We start from the raw sequence: 8,037 nt of genomic DNA, 5'->3' as shown, positions 1-8,037 counted from the left end.
TGGTCTTCAATAGGCATCATGCAAAGGGCACGTTCTATAATTGAACGTGCTTTTGGGATGCTGAAGACCAGATGGAGGTCAATTTTCCTGCACGCTCTAGAGGTTAACCCAAGGTTTGTGCCAGAGGTGATTGCTGCCTGTGTCACTCTGCACAACATCTGCATGGGAGCAGGAGATGTTGTTCAGCCTGAGGAGGAAGCAGATGAAGATGAAGCTGATGTGCAGGAAGACGATGACATCACAGCTGTCAGTGGCCACCAATTACGGAAGCAACTTTGTGCCAACATTGCTGGTGTCCAGTGATTTTATTAAACCAGAAAAAAATAAATCAGTTCGGTTTTCATTAAATGTTATACATTTGCACTGCCAATATTCTTTATGTAAATATTGTGCATACATCATTCATGTTTGTTTAATGTTCTAGTTTTAAATGTCTTATTTCATTGTCTTATCTGTGCTACTTTAAACCAGTTCACTTGTTCTACTCACTGTTAATATTCGTCTTGTTCTGTTAGTGTGAGTTAGAATTAAAAAACAATTTAAGAGTATGAATTTGAAGTGTTATTATACAATGAACAACCGATTAATTAAGTTTATATCAGTATAGTATACCTGCAAGACATGCATTAGTTAGTTTTCCATGACTGCTTTAAAAAAAAGCACACATAAATGCCAGTTCTTAAATTCAAAAAAAAATTATTTTAGAATTCACAAATAAGTTAGTTAATTTTGTTAACTAGCTTTTCTAGCAGATTATACAAGCGTTCGCTTGAAAAAAAAAAGCTTAACAAAAATGTAATTGAGAAATTTGCAGGCCAGAAGGAAAGGAGGGCAAAATTCATGTTTAAGTAAATAAAGGGCACCAAGACTGCTTTATTTGTTTAATTTGTTTGCGTCCCCCTCATTTTTTGCACCAGATGCCACTGGTTGCATATCTCAAATGATAGTAGTCTGAAATGATGGGGAAAATTTGGTAATACAATGCTACTGTTAATGTACACGTGTTACAGGGCATTAACATGAACATATTGTGTACAGGAATTTATGTGAATGTGTGATTTTTATTAGTGTGATTACTGTTAAAACACATAGAGACACACACCGCAATTATAATGGGCCCTCGGGGGGGGGGGGAGTTAAAGGAGGTAGTAGTTGATATGTTGGTAATTGTTTTTATGTGGTTATAGCAGGCTAGTTGTTAATGTACTCGTAGTTAACACGTAAGACACCAGCAAGGGCGCCCGACCACGTGTTGAACATGCATGAAGGTTTAGTTGCAAACATTGTTTCGAGTAAATAGTACACTATAGATAAAATGTGGAATTATTGTTGAAAGTCCGGCGTTAGGTGGTTCCGGCCGAACACCCCTGTATGTTTCTCTAGTTGGTTTGCCCTGTTGTTCGTAGAGCGACAGTGGGAGGAGGCTATCAGAGCGGAGCCGAACGTTGAGCAGAGCTGAACTTTGAGCAGAGGCGAACTTTGAGAACAAAGGGAATACGGAGATTTTGGTTGAAAAACAGAGTTATAAAGAGTGACTTTATTCTTCTGGGTGAGCTGTGCGCGTGGATCAACAGTAAGTCTACGTTTCAGCTGTTATATTTGTGTAATATGTTGCGTTTTGTATCCGTATGTTATAGCGGTAATTGAGGCTGTAATGTAATATGTACATAGTAATATGACGGTTAGTTTGGCTCATTAATGGGATATTGGTATGTCATGTGTATTTCTATGTATATTACATGTATTACCATGTATATTCATGTTAAGTCCGATATAAGTTAATGAGAGTTGCCTCACTGCATGAGTGAAGCATGATGTGTGCACGAGGTAGGCGCGAGGTGTTTTCGTGATACTCGCTTCAGTAGCGCTTACTTATCCTGTAGTGTTTGCTCAGAGTAGTGCGATATATGCGAAGTTGTACTAGCAGTGGCGGCTGGTGCAAAAAAAATTGAGGGGGGCGCAAACAAATTAAACAAATAAAGCAGTCTTAGTGCCCTTTATTTACTTAAACATAAATTTATGCATCTACATCACATATGTCAAAGTCAAGACCCGCGGGCCGGATCTGGATAGATTGATAGATCATAGATTGATTATCTATGGCCCCCTGGATGATATTTAATTTCTATTAGAACCGGCCCGCAGGCCACAGCCGCCCGCTGGTGTTTGTTGTGCTGGTGCACAAACACTACATTCCCCACAATGCAACGGTAGCCCGCGAAGTCACTGCAGCGCCACAAGCGGCGAGGGTCCGCGCGGCGAAAATGACGTAATCGCAGTGGCTCCTTCCGTGTGCGAGGGCGTCGCGCGCTATCGATTCCCGAGGTCGTGCACCTGTCCAATTTTGTAACTGTTCAGCGCAATGAACAAAGTCATGTTTGCAGGGTTCATACACCTTTACAAGGTGGAATTCAAGCACTTGTACGTCACTTTCAAGGTCCATTTCAATATTTCCCAGCACGTTAAACTTAATTAAGTTAAATATTTATACGTATACTCGAAATGATTCGATATAATTCGCTTTTTATTCACATTTAATGGTTGTTTGGTTTTGAAAATAATGTTAACGTCTTCACGTTCTCTCATGTTTCGTCCTGGAATTACAAGAGGCTCGTATTTGTTAACGTGATACAAAAGAACTGTTAAGTCAGACAGATATTTGTTGTGAACCGAAGTAGTTACAATTTCAAGCATTTTCAAGTACTTTAGCCTAAATTTCAGCACTTTTCAAACCTGTATTACTTTATTCATTTAATGTACAGGACATGTCTTCTTTGAAGGAAGTTTGTTTTTATCTGTTTGCTGTTTCAATGTTTTCACTTGAAATTACTAACAGCTCCATAAGAAAATATTACTTTATTCATTTAAGCATTAAATAATATACACCGTGTTAGGTCTTGGTTCAATAGGCTATGTACAATCATTTCATTATGTTTTAATAAACATTGAACCAGTCCGGCCCTCGGCTTGTAGAAAATTTGTTTTTTTGGCCCTCTGTGTATTTGATTGACATCCCTGATCTACATGCACTCTCATTAGACCGGCACCCTGCACACAGGAAGTGTGCACAATGTAAGCAATTAAATACAATTATGCATTTACTCTTTTAATAAATTCAAACATGGCTATTAGACACACAGTGTGACTAAATAATTTCCTAACTATCGCAGTTTATAATTAACTCATTTTAATATCTGAACAATATTAAGGGGCGGCACCCCAGCGCCACAAATTGACCAGCCACCACTGTGTACTAGTATGTTTAGAGTGTGAAGCGATTGTTTTGGTTTATCGTTTATTGAGTATTGTATGTTTATACGTATTTTCATTGCCGAGCCACACAGATACGCCCATATGTAATAAACACACAGTTAAGCACCCAGGATTAGATCTCCATTATTGTCAGTGGTTTCAGGCCGAGACGCTTATAACGATGTTTGGGCAAATTGGTCAGACTAATGACGGGGAGGGGGAGTGACAGACTAATTCGTAAAATGTGTTGTGTGTAAATTTTGTTTTAGCAGATGCCACGTACCAAGGCTTCACGCCGCTCAGCAGCTGCAAAGGCACGCTTCGCTAAGATGAGAGGTCCAGCAGTCCAGGCAGATGTGAGTGAAGTGCAGCACACTTGTGTGCAGCCACACACAGGATAATAGTCAAGGTGTATGGATGGTTTGGAACAGTAAATATGTGTGGTAATCTGTTGTGGCAGTTAAATATCTAAAATTGTGTGTAGTTTGCAGTGACTTGATGGGACAGTTTGTGCAGGTGTTGTGTAACGTAGTCAGTGTAATACATACAGCATACAGGAATCTCAGGCTTCAGTAGTGTACTGCATGCTAGTAAGATCCAAGCAGTATGCATTATTTTTGCTGGAGTATGGATGGCATTTCATGATTGTGCTATGTAATGTAAACACCATGAAAGACTGTAGAAATTAAATGGCAGTGGTAGTATGTGTCTGTAAAGGCTTTACAGGTTTGTGTAGATGGAACGTACAAAAGGGAGCAAGTTGTCTTTTTAGTGTGATGTGAGGTTCATGCATGTAAAAGCTATAAAATGTGTTTTTTGTGTGTGTGTGATTTTAGGAGTCACCTGTGGTGGATGCTGTGTCGAGTGAGGAGATGGGTCCAGAGGTTGTACTTTAATGAATACATTGCGACTGTTTAAATGATGCGTACATTGAGTTCTTATGTGTAAAAGAATGGAAAAAAGTTTAGGCTAACAAATATTGATGGGGGTTACTGATGCACGGTGTAAATAATGAGGGAACATGTGTTGGGGAATATGCATAAAACTATGTGGGCATAAAACTGCATCCCCACATAGGTTGTGAAAGTTAAGTGTGCTGATGACATTCAGAGGAACAATTTAATATATAGATGTGTATATGTAGAGTTCTTTATGTATGACAAATTTCTGAAATGATAGTCATTGAATATGATGTGTGTGTGTGTGTATGTGTATATATATATATATATATATAATATATATAAAAATTATATGATGGACACTGAATATGTAGTCAGTGTTGTGTACTTGTAGATGTGTGGGATATATTGTGTAGACACCAGCCTTGGTGTATTCTAGGGTCTGTAGTTTGCATTGTTAGATGTTTAACTTTGTGTGTCTTGTCATCCCTCTCTTGTTTCTCTTCTGTATCTTTCATTAGGTGCTTGCTCCTGAACCGCGTGTTCTTGGGAGCGGTGCATGCCAGAGGGACCCATCTCCAGAGGTTTTGCTTCCTCTTAAAAAAAAAGTACTGACTCCAGAGGTTTTGCTTCCTCTTAAAAAAAAAGTACTGACTCCAGAGGTTTTGCTTCCTCTTAAAAAAAAAGTACTGACTCCAGAGGTTTTGCTTCCTCTTAAAAAAAAAGTACTGACCAATTCTGACCCCATCGTTGGGCAGAATGTGCAAAAGCTGTGCAAAAACCGTGCAAAAACTGTGCAAAAACTGGCCTATACCGTTCCAATGACTTCCAATACCATGCCAATGACTTCCGATACATGCCAATCATTCCCATCGCGATCAATCAATGAATCCTCTGATGCTATTGAAAGTGTCTGTGCTCAGTTTTCCCAGGTGCAGACGTTGACGGGCTCTTTCCATCAAGGACATCCAATGTTTGCCAATAAAGCTAATAAGCAGTGTGTTGCTAATAGTGTCACAGCTATAATGATGTCGAAAGTGAAGAGCGTTTTGAATTGGACCACCGCTGACCTAGATGACGTTCTCATGAAGGGAGATGATCTCTACAGATCCATCCGAGATGCCGGCAGCATTCACGACCCTTCTGGCTACCTGTTTGTTGCTGATTTGCCTACTAAGCATACAATACAGCAAAACACCTTTGAATTAAACTATAGTGATGTCATGTTTGTAGGTCTTTTTGGTGTCCATGACTATGGGGAGATGCAAAATGTGTACATGTCATATGATGAAGCATTAGTAAGAGTGTTTTCACTGTTTGACGCTTGTTTATTCACCGTTAAATTGAATACATGCGCTATCGTTAAACAGGGCTCATGTTATGTGCTAATCGACTCGCACGCACGTAACTCGCATGGTGAGCGGACACAGTGTGGTACAAGTTTAGTAGCGTATCATGTCACTATGGAGTCCCTACTGAACCACGTCAAGGTCCTGGGTTTGTCATTGAATGCCAAAAAAATGCCATTTGAAATCACAGGTGTTACTGCGACTATAAGATGTAGAAACGTCATGCCGGAAATCTTTGAAGGTGAGTATTTATCGGTGAGGGACAGTACGGAAGTCTACGAACATGAAACTGCAATGAAGACGGATGATACAGCGTGCAGCAGTGTAAAAGCTAGCGGCCATTTGCTATATAGCGATGCAGTAAAACGCAAAAGCGAAAACCTCGTTACAGAGACGAACGTTTCAGCTGATCAATGGACAAAACGAATGCGCACCAGGGGGAATGTGCTTGACGACGTTGTCTTGGTTACTGAGACACAAACCGACAGCTTTAAATTCAGTCCTTTAACAACGCAGCAGCAGAAAAGTTTGTGTTTAAAGTTGAACATTGTTTACATTGAACATAATCACGCAGAGTTGCCTACACCCGTTGTAATGAGCGAGCCTTGCAATACGCAGACAATCACAAGTGATGGTAATTGCTTTTTCAGATCGTTGGCTTTTGCAATTAGTGGAAGTGAAAAAGAGCACAGGAAGATCCGATGTGCTACTGTTAAACACATAGAGAAAAATGAAGCACGTTATGTTAACTATCTCAGAGAAGGTTACTCCTGTGTGTCACAGTATATTTATAAAACAAGGATGAAGTACGTCGGTACATGGGCCACTGAAGTGGAAATTCAAGCTGCGGCTGACCTGATTGGTGTAAATATTCATACACATTGTCAAACCAGATGGTTGAAATACTCTGCATGTCATCCTTTCACTGGTCAGTGTAATGAAACAACGGGAATTTATCTGAAACACTGTGATAACTCACATTACGAGGTGGTGACCTGTGTCCACACAACTCCAAGCGATTGTACTAAGCTGTGTGGAAACACATACTTTGTTTCAGCAGAAAATCGTCGCAAACGTGACAGACAAAAAATAAAGTATGATACGGCACAGAGAGAGGCAAAAATCCAGAAGACTATTCAAAGGTACCATGACGATGAAGATTTTAGAAACTCTGTGAAAAAACGAGGTGTTGATGAATACAGATGTAATGAGCAGTATAAGCTACACACAAAATTCCGAAGTGTGCATAAATATGGAGTAAATCTGGAACACAGGAACAACATAAAGAAATTGAGTAAAGAGAAATATGGGAAAGACCTACAACACAGACAGAATGTAAAACAATTAAGTGTGGACAAATACAAAACCGATCTGACACACAGACAGAATGTAAAACAATTAAGTGTGGACAAATACAAAACCGATCTGACACACAGACAGAATGTAAAACAATTAAGTGTGGACAAATACAAAACCGATCTGACACACAGACAGAATGTAAAACAATTAAGTGTGGACAAATACAAAACCGATCTGACACACAGACAGAATGTAAAACAATTAAGTGTGGACAAATACAAAACCGATCTGACACACAGACAGAATGTAAAACAATTAAGTGTGGACAAATACAAAACCGATCTGACACACAGACAGAATGTAAAACAATTAAGTGTGGACAAATATAAAACCGATCTGACACACAGACAGAATGTAAAACAATTAAGTGTGGACAAATACAAAACCGATCTGACACACAGACAGAATGTAAAACAATTAAGTGTGGACAAATACAAAACCGATCTGACACACAGACAGAATGTAAAACAATTAAGTGTGGACAAATACAAAACCGATCTGACACACAGACAGAATGTAAAACAATTAAGTGTGGACAAATACAAAACCGATCTGACACACAGACAGAATGTAAAACAATTAAGTGTGGACAAATACAAGACAGACGAGAAACACATGAAGTATGTCAAGTATTTGAGTGTTCATAAGTACAAAACAAACCAAAAACATAAAGAACATGTAAAGCAAGTGAACATAGATAAATACAAAGCAGACATCTCATATGCTCATGCTACTAAAGTAAGAAATACAAAAAGGAGAAACACAGAAAAGACCAAAAGGACAGAAATGCCATACATAATCGAACAATTCAGACACAAAATAGCCATGGGTCCTATATATGTGTGTGCAGTTTGCCATCGCACTCTGTTCAAACACCAAGTAATCAAATGCAGACAACAAGAATATATGAAAAAAGGTCCTAAAGTTGCATTAGTTGCAGAAAGATGTATTACAGACAGTTATTTACATTTATGTAAAGAAAGCTGCAATGCAAACTGCACTGATAAAGCTGGTCCTGCTGGTTGTCTGTGGATTTGCTATACATGCCATAGAAAGATTTGTGATGGGAAAATGCCAGAAGAGAGTGTTGCCAATAATCTTTCACTGGAACCAGTTCCTGCTGAATTGCAGGTGCTAAATTCATTAGAACAGCATTTAATTGCGATGCATATACCATT

General features: G+C 39.1%; 1 long non-coding RNA gene across 1 annotated transcript; it reads left to right on the top strand.

Annotated features, from left to right (window-relative positions):
- Window positions 1–1,413: 1,413 nt before the first annotated feature.
- Window positions 1,414–5,368, top strand: LOC143492537 (uncharacterized). Its single transcript, XR_013125271.1, has 4 exons — window positions 1,414–1,573; window positions 3,522–3,608; window positions 4,089–4,136; window positions 4,673–5,368. It is a non-coding gene; the product is annotated as an uncharacterized LOC143492537 (long non-coding RNA).
- Window positions 5,369–8,037: the final 2,669 nt, after the last annotated feature.

This window comes from Brachyhypopomus gauderio, unplaced genomic scaffold, assembly GCF_052324685.1.
Source record: "Brachyhypopomus gauderio isolate BG-103 unplaced genomic scaffold, BGAUD_0.2 sc78, whole genome shotgun sequence".
Classification (NCBI taxonomy): domain Eukaryota; kingdom Metazoa; phylum Chordata; class Actinopteri; order Gymnotiformes; family Hypopomidae; genus Brachyhypopomus; species Brachyhypopomus gauderio.
This window is presented reverse-complemented; position numbering and strand designations above follow the sequence as displayed.